Consider the following 14,088-nt stretch of genomic DNA (forward strand, 5'->3'; position numbering starts at 1 on the left):
CAGCTATCTTCTCAAATGAAGTAAAGAATGCTTCAACATCCCTTTCCTCAAATTTTGGAAGAGCTTGTACAACTTTAAACATCCCCCCCCACCCCCCACAGGATTCTGATCTGGACATGAGTCCTGCCTCACCTCCTGGTGTCTCTTTTAACAGCCAGCATTTTAAGCTGGAATCCTCTGTTTCTCTTTCCTCCTTTTCTAACTCGCCATTTCTAATTCCCTTTGGAATGCTCTTTCTCTTTCTGCTGCCTCTAGCTCCAGTTTTTTTTTATTTGCCACTCAATTTGAGCCCATTCCAATGAACCACCCCTTGGAGAACTCAGTCTCTCAGGCATTCCTTCCAGTTTTAAATGCTGTGCTATCTCTTCAATTATCTCTGCCTTCCTAGCTTTGGCAGGCAACCCTACTTTTTAATTTACTTGCCAATTCAATTAACCTTACTTTTGGGATCCCTTGTAAAATTGTCAGGGACATCTCTTCCACTTGCAGGAAGGTTTTAGCAGTTTCCAGTGCCATCTTATTTTTGATAGTACAAACTTGGTGTTTTCTTTTTAGCTTTTATTACTTACTAAATCTACTCCCAAATTGTCGTTATCTTTTGTTCCAAAAGATCCCGGACTCGAACCCCCAAACTTTGTCATGACTCACTAGGGATAGTGCACTGTTGTATCAAGCCCCACGTGACAAAGGTGAGAAGTTTAATCAGACCAAACTGTCCCAGTTCTACCTAACTGTTTAATTTAGGTTAAAAGAATATAAGCATCAGGTTTGTAAACTTAAGTAAATAACTGTTTATTAAACAAATTGTCTGTAACCAGTGGCAAAAGAAATAAATATGAACTGCTAATGTTTAACTCTATAACTTAAACTCTACCCCTTCTTAAAGCCCTACACACGCGCACACACAAAAAACATGGACTTTAAGGGTGAGATAAAACAGTTCAATGGCACCAATCTGGAGTTCAGCATTAGATGGGTTGACTTTGATTGCTTTCTTCCAAATTCCTTGCAGGTTGGTGTGGCTGACATGAGGTGGTCTCCCAGCACTTGCAGTCTGAGGTTCTCTGGTTGAAACTTGCTTTTATTGTCTCTACTGGTGATTTTTCCCCTTTTCCTTCTGACAGGGGTTTCTCAAAGAAAGCAGGATACAGCGGTGTGAGGAATGGCCAGCTAGCTATTATGACAGGATTACTGGAGTCTTACAAAACACAGGAGAGAGAGGATTTGGGTCTTTTCTCTTTCAGGCTAGGAGCTGATCCACTGCATTATCCTCACACAGAACCTGGCCATTTGGTCAGGAGCCAATCAAAACACTGTCACTAGACAGTTCCCTTTTAAAGCAGGTCCCCTTTCCAGCACCATGTGGTCCAACCTGGCACACACTGTTCCATAATAGCAACATTGTAAATTTTCTTCTTCCTGCTCCATTGGACCTCTTTTAAACTGCAGCCATGGTAGTTTTTAAAGCCACAGTCCAATCTTAAAGCCACAGTCCAAGAAAAATTAAAATATGTTCTTTACACTATCAACGCTTTACTAGATAATCATAGCCAGAGCAAATGTTCTCTAGTCCTTGGAAAGTGAGAAGCAACCACAAAAATGATCTAAAATATGGATCAAGGTACCTGAAATAAGTAGGACAGAATAGATCCAAAAGGAAAATGGAAAACCAATTTGAAGGGATGTGGATAATGTATGTTTAAAATCAATAGTAATGGAATTAATTGGATAGGATGTTTAAACCATCACATTTGAGAGGCAGGAATAAAAATCGTGATATATTAGAGCTCATGATAGTTTGTAAAAATTAGAGTCTGCTGGAGATACCTTTACAAGTCCAATAACATCAGTCACCCCCATTGGTACTCTGAACAACTTACTTTTAACTGAGGCAATTTGCACTGCCCTACATCTACTTGTATGGTGGTGTAAGCTGCTGATGTAACAATAGTACCCCCTTGTGACCTGAACCAGATCTTTATGGCTTTCACTGTAATCATTCCAAAGATTGACTGAGAAAACAGAGTAAGATGAAGCCTGATTACAGATCAATAAGTTGCTTCATCTCACGGTAAGTATAGCAGCTATGATTGGGCTTATTGAGCTGGATTTAATGGAGGTGACTGGGGTCTTGGCCAAGAGCCTCACATCGCCTCTTTTTAATTAAGTGCCATTCGAGATCAAGCAGAAGTCCCACCCACCCACCAAGAGCTGCCAGCCAGTCATAGACTTGCAGTTCTTCTGTACTCTGCAGAGCCATTGAGGAGAGAGTGATTGCTGCCGGTACTATGCCTCGAGGAGGGACCAGGTGAGCTTTTAAAAATTCATTCATGGGATGTGGGCATCACTGGCTAGGCCAGAACTTATTGCCCATCCCTAATCAGAGGGCATTTAAGAATCAACTACATTGCTGTGGGTCTGGAGTCACATGTAGGCCAGACAGCAGATTTCCCTTCCCTAAAGGGCATTAATGAACCAGATGGGTTTTTATAACAATCAGTAATGGTTTCATGGTCATCATTAGACTTTCAATTCCAGATTTTTATTGAATTCAAATTTCACCATCTGTTGTGGTGGGATTTGAATCCAGGTCCCCAGAGCATTACCCTGGGTCTCTGGAATATCAGTCCAGTGACAATACCACTATGCCACCACCTCCAGAGGGGTGGTGTTGGGAGGGTCGTGGGGGTGGGGGTAGCAGCAAAGGCTGGATGATGGCTTTCAGCAGCCATCCCCTTCTCAATGCCCGACACCACGCTCGGACACTCAGTGTCTTTGAACGAGGGATTCCCCTGGGATTCCGTAAGCAAACACGCCAGGGTTTGCTTGTCATGCTTTCCGCATAGCAAGTCCCCCTGTCTGCTAATGGGTTTCTACCACTGGTGGCACGATGAGGTCTTTTAATGGGCATTAATGCCTCAATTAGGTAAGGAAGACCATCCACGGGCCTTCTCACCCTGGACATAATTGGGGTGGAGATGGGAAAGTGGCAGGTTCCCACCTTCCCATCCAACTAAACGCTCCCCTGCCATCAAACTCACGATGGGGGAGGGTATAAATTCTGCACTTTAAGTGCAATTAGAACAACTTATCTTTGCATAATAATATAAAATGTGACAAGCTGCCTCACATAAATAGGTCACCGTACTTGACTTAAACAAGATGGCATCTAACAATTCCATCATTTCTAATCTTAGTCTTGACAAAATCACCTGTAGTATTTAATTAAAAGCCTGACTGACATTAGTCATTGTTGGAGCACTCTGCCTGTACATCCCTCTGATTTTTATCTCTTTCTTGCGATATTCCTGCCATCTGTCCATCCTCCATGGATCCATTCACAACCAGTAAAGGATCAAAGACTCCAACAACAACAACAACAACAACTCATGTAGCACCTTTAACATAATAAGTTCCAAGGAGCTTCACAGGACTGTTTAAAAAAAAACAAAGTATGACACAGAGCCACGTTAGGCTGGATTTTCAGGATGACTCGGTAGCCCTTTAAAAATGGTGGGCGGGTCCCGATTCCAAGGTTCCCAACTCCATTCCCAGGCTGTCTGATTTTCGGGAATGCCTTTAATAGGTGCGGGCTGGTTCGGGGTCACAAACCTGAACTTGGCACTCCTGACCCAGCTGGCTCCATTACAGGGATTGGCATGTCAGGCCACGGTTTTTAAAGAGTCGTGGTTCACGGCCCCTCAGAGGAGTCGTGAAGCCTCGTCTGCATGAGGGGATCTTTTAAGAGGTGAGTTTGAGGTCCTCCTCATGCCCCCCGCCCCCCCGCCCATGGCTCCTCGACCCCTTTGCCAAGCTATGCCCATCCACACAACTTCCCCCCCCATCCCCGTCCCTTCATGCCCTCATGCCAAGCCAAGGCACTTCCATACCCAATGGTTCTATGCAGTGTACAGTAGATCAATGAACCCTATAGTGACAGTAGGATATGCAAATAAAGCTTTAAAAAAAAGTCATTCGTTCATTACCATCTCGAGGGCAATTAGGAGTGGGCAATAAAAATGCTGGCTTAGCCAGCAAAGCCCCCACATCCAGTGAAAGAACTAAAAAAAAAATTTCCACTATGTTTTTAAAAAAAAAAGGTCATTTCATGATGGGGCAATAAAAGTGTCAATCACCCAGACCCTTTAAAGTATCAACAACAGGTGATAGGAGCCCAGACAGTGGCCTCTGGTGCCCCTGAGATGTTTCGGAAAGAGTTAGCCAGGCTACCTGTGTCTACTTGCTGTCCACTGGTACCTTGTTTTAAAGTGTGTGGATGTGAACATCGTGTGAGGACCAGCTCAGTCTGGGTTTGGGTGCACCCCCTCCCACTCCAACCCCACATCGTACTCAAGTAGTCAGACACATGCCGAATGTCAGTGGGTGAAATACAATGGTGGGGGTGGGTACAGGGTACTCGTGTCAGTGATACTGGAGTCCTGCTTTAGCCAACAGGTTCAGGGAGGAAAGAAATATAATTTAAGGTCGGGGTGGAGGGGTAGGGGAGGGCTAAGTGATAAGAAGGAAATAGTCAACAAGAAGGCAAGATGGAACTTGTCTATGTGTAGCATGTCCCTACTTGTTACACCAGAGCTCATTCACTTAATTCGTCATCGATGTCTTGCTGAAGATAATGCCATATTTATGCAGCCTTGCAGTTCTCTTGTAAATTCTTCCTTTTGCAATTTGTAATGTAATAATTTATGATCCTTCGTTCAGGGGACATGTTGCCATTCTCTCCTCCTTCCTTCCACTGAGATTGTAATAGATTTTTAATAAGTGAGAATGTGGCTTTGGAACATGGAGAAATTGCCATCAATTCTCCACAGACAGAGACGTCTGTTTATTTTTTAATGTGGGAACTGGCTACACAGAGGCAGAGCTACGGCAGCAGAATACTAATCGACCCTTCACAGCCCTGGAACCAGAAAAGAGAAACTCAAACCCCTGCACCTTGGTGCTGTGTCTGACCAGGTCTGCATTTAATTTATTGGCAGAATAATGGAATGTTTCTATGGGACACATTCCGGATTGGATGGTCTGGTATATTTTTGCAATGCTCTCTGAAGCATATGAAAGTTTAATGAGGAGCATAACAACGGGTGTCTTTTTTCATTCTTTCTGATTAATTGCATTTATCCAAGGAAGACCACCATCTCTCTTACCTCGATACTCTATGTTTCTTTCCACTCTTTTTCTTCTCCCTCTTTTTTCTTTCCTTTTTTCTCATTCATTCTCTATATCTCTGGGCCCCTCACTGTCTCTGTCACTGTTTCTTTTGCAGTGTATGGTTTCCTCACTTGTGTTCTCTCTCTCTCTCCTCCCCCTCTGTAAACAGCTCTCTCACTCTTTCTCACTGTCTATGGTTCTCCCACCCTGGCTTTATATCTCTGTACATGAGCTGGATTTTATGCTTCCCCACCAGCAGGCTTGAAGGCAGAGGTGGGGGGGTAGAGAGGGGGCAAGTAAAATTCAGCTGGTGGCCTTTCTGCCACCTATCCACCTGCTACCCGCCCCGACCTGTCTGAAATTTTACAGAAGACAAGGGAGGCATTGGACTTGGGCCTATCGAGGCCCTTAAGTGGCCAAATAATGGCTACTTCAGTCCCTTATCCCACCCCAACTGTTTTTTACGAATGGTGGGTGGGAGGTCTGTGCCATGTGGAAAGCCCAGCAGCATTAGCTACGTAGACTGTTGTTGGAAAAAGGTGGGAGCAGCCTTCTTGTGGGGGGGGGGGGGTCCCCTGCACTGGTCAGGAGCACCCCTCTACAAAGGTCAACCCCCATCCTCCAGCCCATACCCACCCCTTAACACACCCCCCAGCCTCTTGAACCTGGCACCTCTTCTGCCCACACCCCCCCCAACCCACCCACCCACCCACCCACTGCCCTCAGCACCCCACATCTCCACTCACATCCTTTATTGCAACCCCCAACCCTGAACTTACCTGTCAGTCCAGGCACCTCAGCATTGGGTATGATTGTTGTTCCATTGAAACACAGAAACGTAGAAAAATAGAAGCAGGAGTAGGTCACTTGGCCCTTTGAGCCTGCTCCGCCATTCAATATGATCATGACATCCTCTATCTCAATGCCGTACTCCCGCTCTCTCCCCATACCCCTAGATGCCTTTAGAGTCTAGAATTCTATCTTTTTCCTTCTTAAATATATTCAGTGACTTTCCTTCACAGCCTCTGTGGTAGAGAATTCCACAGGTTCACCACCCACTGAGTGAAGAAGTTTCTCTTCATCTCATCCTAAATTTCCTGTATCCTGAGACTGTGACCCCTTGTTCTGGACCCCACAACCAGAGGAAACATCATCCCTGCATCCAGTCTATCCAACCCTGTCAGAATTTTATGCATTTCAATGAGATCCCCTCTTATTCTTCTAAACTCCAGTGAATACGGGCCTAGTCGGCCCAATCTCTCCTCATGTGAGGAAGTTCCAACAGTGCCTGAGACTGCAGAGCCAATCTGATTGGCTGGCAGCTCTCTAAGGCAGGACTTCCTCCCGACAAAGGGGAAGAAATCTTGTCTTAAAGCAATTAAGGCTGCTCCCAGCGTTAAATTGCTGCAGGGTGGCCACCAGTATCGTGGGCGAGCTCCACCCCCTCCCCCAACATTTTAGCTCTCTCTCTCTGTCTGTCGCTCTCTCATGGTCTCTCTCTCTCTTTTCCTCTCTCTCTCTCTTTCTCTCTCTCTTTCTCTCTCTGTCTTTCTTGCTCTCTCTCTGTCTGCCTTTCTCTCTGTCTATCTCTCTAGCTCTCTCTTCCTATCGCTCTGTCCATCTCCCTATCTCCCTATCTCTCTATCGCTATCTAGACCTGTCTCCATCCCTTTCTACCTATCTCCATCCTTTTCTACATCTCTTTTTATCTCTCTCTCTATCTGTGTGTGTGTCTCGCTCTCTGTCTTTTTCTAGTTCCTGTCCTCAGTGTCTATCACATGACGTATGTCAGGGATGATAATGCAGTGCCATGTATTGGCTCTGAAAGCTGCAGGTCTGCATGTGCTCAAGTTGCTCACTGCCCCAAACTGTGGGTCTGCTGGGGTCTGGTCACAAGGCTCATTAAGGACCTATGCAAAATTAATTAGGGAACCTCCCCCTTCCCCTGTTAAGTGACCAGGGTGACCAACCATCTCTTATTTTACAGGATTGTCCTGTAATTGAGTCCACTGTCCTGCGCTCTGGGCTGCATGCATCTCAGGCAACACATAATTTTGGGCTTTTAAATCTTGTGCAGGTGCAGTAACTGCTGTTGTCCTGTTTTCACTCTGAGCTCTGGCAGAAACCCCCGCGCCTGCTTTCACACCCCTGGCAGCAACACCACCCCCACCCCCAGCCTGTGCCATAATGGACCCCAATGTCAGAATGTCCATCATTTTTCTCTGCAAGAGTTGGTTACCTTGTAAAGTGGCTGAACAGGATCTGCAATCACTCAACAAAGGCTATTAATGGGTACTGAAGGGGACACTTGTTTACAGGGTTTTCTGTGAGGTCCACCTCAGTGCTGGGCCTCAAATTGTTGGTGTCTTTTCTTCCCTGTGCCCTCCTACCCCCTGTTTAAGCACCAGTGGCTGTTTACATTCTCAGGACATCTGAAATCCCAATCCCACAAACACAACATGCACTCAGCACTTCACGTATGCCAAGAGTATCTGATTTTGAATGAGCTGATCTCTCTTGTATTGCAAGGTGAACTCATTCAAACACAGGCACAGCCATTGGCTGGTGAGAGACAGTCCTAGTGCTGCTTTATCAGCACGAGTCTCCTCTCACATGTGTTTGTGTGTCTCTCCCTCTGTATACAATAATAATCAACAGCACATTTACAACAGGGAGGATCATCTTTTAAAGAGAATAACGGAAGACAATATTCAATCCGAGCCTCATTTGCTGAATGGGGAATTTTTTTATTCATTCAAGGGATGTGGGCTTCGCTAGCTAGGCCAGCATTTATTGCCCATCCCTAACTGCCCTTGAGAAGGTGATGGTGAGCTACTTCCTTGAACCGCTGCAGTCCATGTGGTGTAGGTACCCCCACAGTGCTGTTAGGAAGGGAGTTCCTTGACCTAGTGACAGTGAAGGAATGGCAATACATTTCCAAGTCAGGAGAGATGTTCCCACCTCCCGAACCTCTGACAGGACACACAATGTTTTTTCTCATTTTAAACCATCTTTCATTCTCTGCAGTATTACTGCCTGCTAAAGTACTGCACAATTTCCCAAACAAGGCAGGGTGAACCCCTCAGCCCATACCTTTCGGCTAGGCCCCTTCCAGCCCACAGCCACAGCTTAAACCCTTCCAGGTCGTACTCTCAACACTACCCCTTACCCAAGGAACATGTCTCTGGGTCATTTCAGTAGAGGAGACAAGATGGCATTGTCCCTCCTGACCCTGTATCCACACAATTGCATGTTATCTATTTTGATTCAAAATATGATTCAATATTTGCTTTGTGCACAGATAGCTGATCTAAGTTGGTGCAACAGTCAAAACTCCAAAGTTGACCTTGGCTCCCTGGTAAGGGAAGTGGTAACTGGCAGAAACTCCGACTCTCATGACAATGGAGCAAACCCCTGACTAGAGAGTTTCCTTTGTGAAAATTTGGTGGATAGGGCTTGGTTCCGATGTGGGCCCTCTCCCTCACATGGTTAAACAGTCTGGCACAGAACACGAAGAGTGGGCAGTTGGTGAGGTGCTGGAGCAAACCTTCTACATATCCCCTCAAAGCAACAAGGTGGGGAAGGGGACAGCGCAGATAATGGAAGAGAAGCAATTGCCAAACGTACCATGTCCTGGGTCTGGGATCTTCCTGGGTGATAGTTTTCTCCTCTGCTGCATGTCACTTTGCTATGAACAATGGGAGACAAAATGCAATTAGTCAAATAAAGTATCTTAATGACTGTAAATAATCTTAACGAGTCTGACACTTGCAGCAACTGAAGCAAAGCTGGCAGCAAGCCAACCCGAGACATTCATCACAGTTTAGAGGCAGCCAGCTTCATGATGAAAGGGTTCATCAGCAAGACTCAAGTAATTTTTCAACACCGAATCAGTCATTGAAAAGCCAGAGTGAACTTGGCCAAAAATTCAATCAAACCTCAAACTTCAAACCGGAACTGACTGAAAAACCAGCTCAGTTTAACATTTAATCCAAATAATGACTCAATTGACAGGGCTATGGGCAAAAAGCAGGGGAGTGGCACTAATTGGATAGCTCTACCAAAGAGATGGCACAGGCACAATGAACCAACTGACCTCCTTCTGTGCGAGATCATCCCCAATGACTCTATGACAATGCAGCACTCCATTCGCATTGCACTGGTGTATCAGCCTAGTTTGTGTGTTCAAATCCTTGACTGGGATTTGAAGCAGCAATTTTCTGACTTAACTAGCAATTGAGCCAACAAGTCACTGGTGAGAAACATTCCTTTTGTCCCAGCCCTACACAGAGACTACCCCCTCAGAGCAATGCAACCCACACAATCTACATACTTTCTGCAGCTTAGGATCAAAGTGGCCCACCTCTTCACTATAGCAGATGACACAGAGGCCACCCTCTCACTGCCTCATACAGGGATGGTAAGGATGGGGATGGATGAAAGGAATTACTGACTGCTCCAAAAACATCTCTCTTTATTCATTAGACCAGCATTTACTGCCCATCCCTAGTAGTCCTGTTCAGAGAGCATTTAGGAATCAACCACATTGCTGTGGGTCTGGAGTCACATGGAGGCCAGCAGATCTCCTTCCCTAAAGGGCATTAGTGAACCAGATGGGTTTTTACAATAATCAGCAATGGTCACCATCAGACTTTTAATTCTAGATTTTTATTGGATTCAAATTTCACTATCTGCCATGATGGGATTTGAACCCTGGGTCTTCTAGAATACCAGTCCAGTGATATTACCACTATGCCACCACCTCCCCCATAGGCAGGAGCTGTAGTACATACCATGTGCTGTTACTTTTCAGTAAAAACATACATTTGTTTGTGCAGAGGTGATCCCCACCAACAGACCCCAAACTGCATAGAAACTCCCCAGTTCCAGTTAGACCTCCTGTTCTGATTGGAGGATGTAATTTTACTCATTCATTCATTCATCAAAGGTTTAGTGATTTAAAATCAATTTCCATCGTTGCCAAGTGCTGAAATGAGGTAAGTTTTGCAATCAATCATTTTTCCGAGTAAAATATAAAAATGCAAAAATGATAGAGCAGAGTAACACAATGCATTGATCATTAGGTTAGGGTCTTTACATTATCAGGGTTCAAACTTTAATATAAAAGCAAAATACTACAGATGCTGGAAATCTGAAACAAAAACAGAAAATGCTGGAAAAACTCAGCAGGTCTAACACCATCTGTGGAGAGAAAAAAAACAGTTAATGTTTTGAGTTCACATGACTCTTCTTCAGAGCTAAAGATAAGTAAAGTGTGATGACATGTATACTGTTTAAGTGGGGTGGAGCAGGTGAAGCTGGATAGAGGGCCAATGATAGGTGGAGACAAAGGAGAGATTGAATAAGATGGTCATGGACAAAAGGACAAAGGGGTGTTAATGGTAGTGGTACTGCCTAAAGGAGGTGCTGATGGTGGCATTAAGATCAGAGAGCAGAATGTAATAGCAGGACAAGGGTAAGCACTCTGGAAAGAGCAACATGAACAAGTGACAAATAGCCCTTGTGTGGGTGGGGCAGGGGGAGGGGGACGGTGGTGGGAAAAAAGATTGAAAATAGGATAAAAGGTGGGGATAAAACAATGAATAAAATGAAAATAAATAAAAATAAGTGGATAAAAAATTGAAAAAATAAAAATTAAAAAACGAAGATGAATATTGAAAAAATGGGAGGGTGTTGGATAAAAAAAGGGGGTGAGGATGGAGGAGCGAGTTCATGGTCTGAAGTTGTTGAGCTCAACATTAAGTCCAGAAGGCTGCAAAGAGCCTAGTCGGAAGATGAGGTGCTGTTCCTCCAGTTTGCGTTGGGCTTCACTGGAACATTGCAATAGGCCAAGGACGGACATGTGGGCATGAGAGCAGGGTGGGGTGTTGAAATGGCAAGCGACAGGGAGGTCTGGATCATGCTTGTGGACAGACCGAAGGTGTTCCCCAAAGTGGTCACCCAGTCTGCGTTTGGTCTCCCCGATGTAGAGGAGACCACATTGGGAGCAGCGAATGCAGTAGACTAAATTGAGGGAAATGCAAGTGAAATGCTCCTTCACCTGAAAGGAGTGTTTGGACCCTTGGACGGTGAGGAGGGAGGAAGTAAAGGGGCAGATGTTTCACCTTCTGCAATTGCATGGGAAGGTGCCATAGGAGGGGCATGAGGTGTTTGGGGTGATGGAGGAGTTGACCAGGGTGTCCCAGAGGGAATGGTCCTTACGGAATGCCGACGGGGTGAGGGGGGGGTGCTAGCAGTGAAGGGAAGATGTGTTTATGTGTTTGGTGGTGGCATCATCCTCCTATGTTCGCAAAAGAGCAGCAGAGTTGATTGCATCTGTTCCCAGGTAACTCCAGACTGCAATTGTATAAAGCACCCATGTATGTTTCAGGGGAAGGCAGTGGCCTAGTGGTATTGTCATTGAACTAGTAATCTAGAGAGCCAGGGCAGTGCCATGGCATGGCAGATGGTGGAATTTGAATTTAATTAATAAAAATCTGGAATGATGACTATAAAACTATTATCAATTGTCATAAAAACCCATCTGCTTCACTAATGTCCTTTAGGGAGGAAAACTGTGGTCCTTACCTGGTCTGGCCTGCATGTGACTCCAGACCCACAGCAATGTGGTTGACTCTTAAATGTCCTCTGAAATGGCCTAGCAAGCCACTCAGTTGGAACACTCCCAAGTTTCCCTCCAAGCCACTCACCATCTTGACTTGGAAATATATCACTGTCGCTGGGTCAAAATCCTGGAACTCCATCCCTAACACCACAGGGACTGCAGTGGCTCAACAAGGCAGTTCACTCCCACCTTCTCAAGGGCAGTTAGGGATGGGCAATAAATGCTGGCCTAGCCAGTGATGCCCACATCCTGTGAATGAATAGAAAAACTTTTCTTTCAACCATATGGTTGCTGTGGGACGGGTTACACTTCAATATGGAGACAAGAGTCATCTGGGTAGGATGGGAGCCCTTTCCCTCCAGTAGATATACCCAGTTAGGTGTGCTGGGATTGTGACACTGGTCATGTGATCTCATGAGCATCTTTCCAATCTACTTGCAGCAAAATGCTGTTCTTACCGCAGAACATCACAGTTGGCTCAGTGGTCTCCTGGTACGGAGAGGGTGGAATTTTTCTTCATGGTTTATTCATGCTTTTCTGTTTGCCATCGTCCAGCAATCTCCCCACTAGCTATGAAAGGCATCGATCCCAAACAGATTGATCATAAGTACATAGAACCCCTACCCACTATACTTAATCTGAAATAAAAGCAAAATGCTGGAAAAATTCAGCAGTCTAGCAGCATCTGTAGAGAGAGAAAAATAGTTAACATTTTGAGTCCAATATGACTCTTCTTCATTATACCACATAAATGCAATTTGGTGTCATTGTCAATTAACCCAGGTTCTAGGGCCAATCAAGTTTTCATATTTAGACACTGACTCCGGAAACTAAAAGAAAAAGAAGACTTGTGTCCATATAGCACCTTTCATGAACACAGGACATTTTACAGCCAGTAAAATATTTTTGAAGTGTAGTTACTGTTGAAATGTAGGAATCACATCAGCCAATTTGTGCACAGCAAGCTCCCACAAGCAGCAATGTGATAATGACCAAGGATAAATATTGGTCAGGACACCAGGGATAACTCGTCTGTACTCTTCTTCGAAATAGAGCTGTGGGATCTTATATGTGCACCTGAGGAAGCAAAGGGGTCCTTAGTTTAACATCTCAACTGAAAGATAGTGCCTCCAACAGTACAGCACCTTCTCGGTACTGCACAGGAGCATCAGCCTCGCTTTTTTTTTGTGCTCAAGGCCTCAATGAATGGGACTTATAATGGGGTGGTGCACCTTATATACAATGGCCGTATAAAATATCTATTTGAATGCATCTTAATCATACAGTGCATTCATAAAGTCTATGTAAGAATGTACACTTGTATGTACAGTAGCTTCATAAAAAGTGAGTACGTTCTTGAGATCCATGTGAAAGAAGTTATAAAATACCCTGGTTTCAAATCAAATGAAAACAGTTTTGAACAGAGTTAAAAGCAGACATGAGGTAACTAAAAAAAAATGCTTTCAGTGAATTTTTAGAGTCACCGTTGGTGATGATTTCAACATTTCTCAATCCTACAATGGCTCAGTTGACGGTAAGTGTACTGATTGCTGTGATAATGGGTCACACGGATAAGGAGGACCCCAGGTTTGAGCCCCCATCCACGCTGAGTTACTTGGTTTTAGTCACAGCAGCAATGTTAATACAACCAAGTGCTTTCAAATCGTTGGGACAGGGAGGGACATAAATCTGTCAGGGTGTCTTATCTGATTATTATACAGTGAGCACCACCACCACTGGAAGGTATGAGGTGGACACCAGAAGGAAGAAACATTCTGGCTTTTTTATTCTCAATTCATTCTTGGAATTTTGAGCCTTGCTGGTATGGCAAGAATTTGTTGCCCAATCCTAGTTACCCTGAGAAAGTGATTGTGCGCCACTTTCTGGAATCGCTGGTAGTGATTTGTTAGAACTGAGTGGCTTGCTAGGCCATTTCAGAGTGAAGCTAACGGTCAACCATGTTGCTGTGGGACTGGAGTCACATTTCGTCTTGATGTGATGCTTCTTCCCCAGTGGAGAAAAGTGTAACAACAGTCACTCTATGGGCACATGGATGGTATAACTGTTACTTGCATAAGTTGCCAAAGGCACTTGGCTTCCAAGGAACCATAGTTGCAGAAGCCAGTGCCATCAAGAGTGAAGGGCAGAGGGAGTGGAGGAAGAAAAGTGCTCCCACCACATTGTATCCCTTTAAATATGACCCTAAACTGGATGTGAAGTGGGAATTGATTGGCTCTGGTCTGGTGGAAGAATCTTTCCCTCCACCCAGCTGGGAGTATGTCAATCATCCCCTC

The 14,088-nt window shown here is 44.8% G+C and overlaps 1 protein-coding gene and 1 long non-coding RNA gene across 8 annotated transcripts in view; one reads left to right on the plus strand and one right to left on the minus strand.

Annotated features, from left to right (window-relative positions):
* LOC121286408 (rabphilin-3A-like) overlaps positions 1-14,088 on the plus strand; it is a 161,794-nt gene that overhangs the window by 32,038 nt on the left and 115,668 nt on the right. The gene's annotated exons all lie outside the window — the stretch shown is intronic.
* LOC121286409 overlaps positions 1-14,088 on the minus strand; it is a 54,755-nt gene that overhangs the window by 25,614 nt on the left and 15,053 nt on the right. Inside the window, exon 2 of the long non-coding RNA XR_005944931.1 lies at positions 8,797-8,857. This is a non-coding gene — a long non-coding RNA (uncharacterized LOC121286409). The remainder of the gene's footprint in view (positions 1-8,796; positions 8,858-14,088) is intronic.

Source organism: Carcharodon carcharias, chromosome 13 (genome assembly GCF_017639515.1).
Source record: "Carcharodon carcharias isolate sCarCar2 chromosome 13, sCarCar2.pri, whole genome shotgun sequence".
Taxonomy (NCBI): Eukaryota; Metazoa; Chordata; class Chondrichthyes; order Lamniformes; family Lamnidae; genus Carcharodon; species Carcharodon carcharias.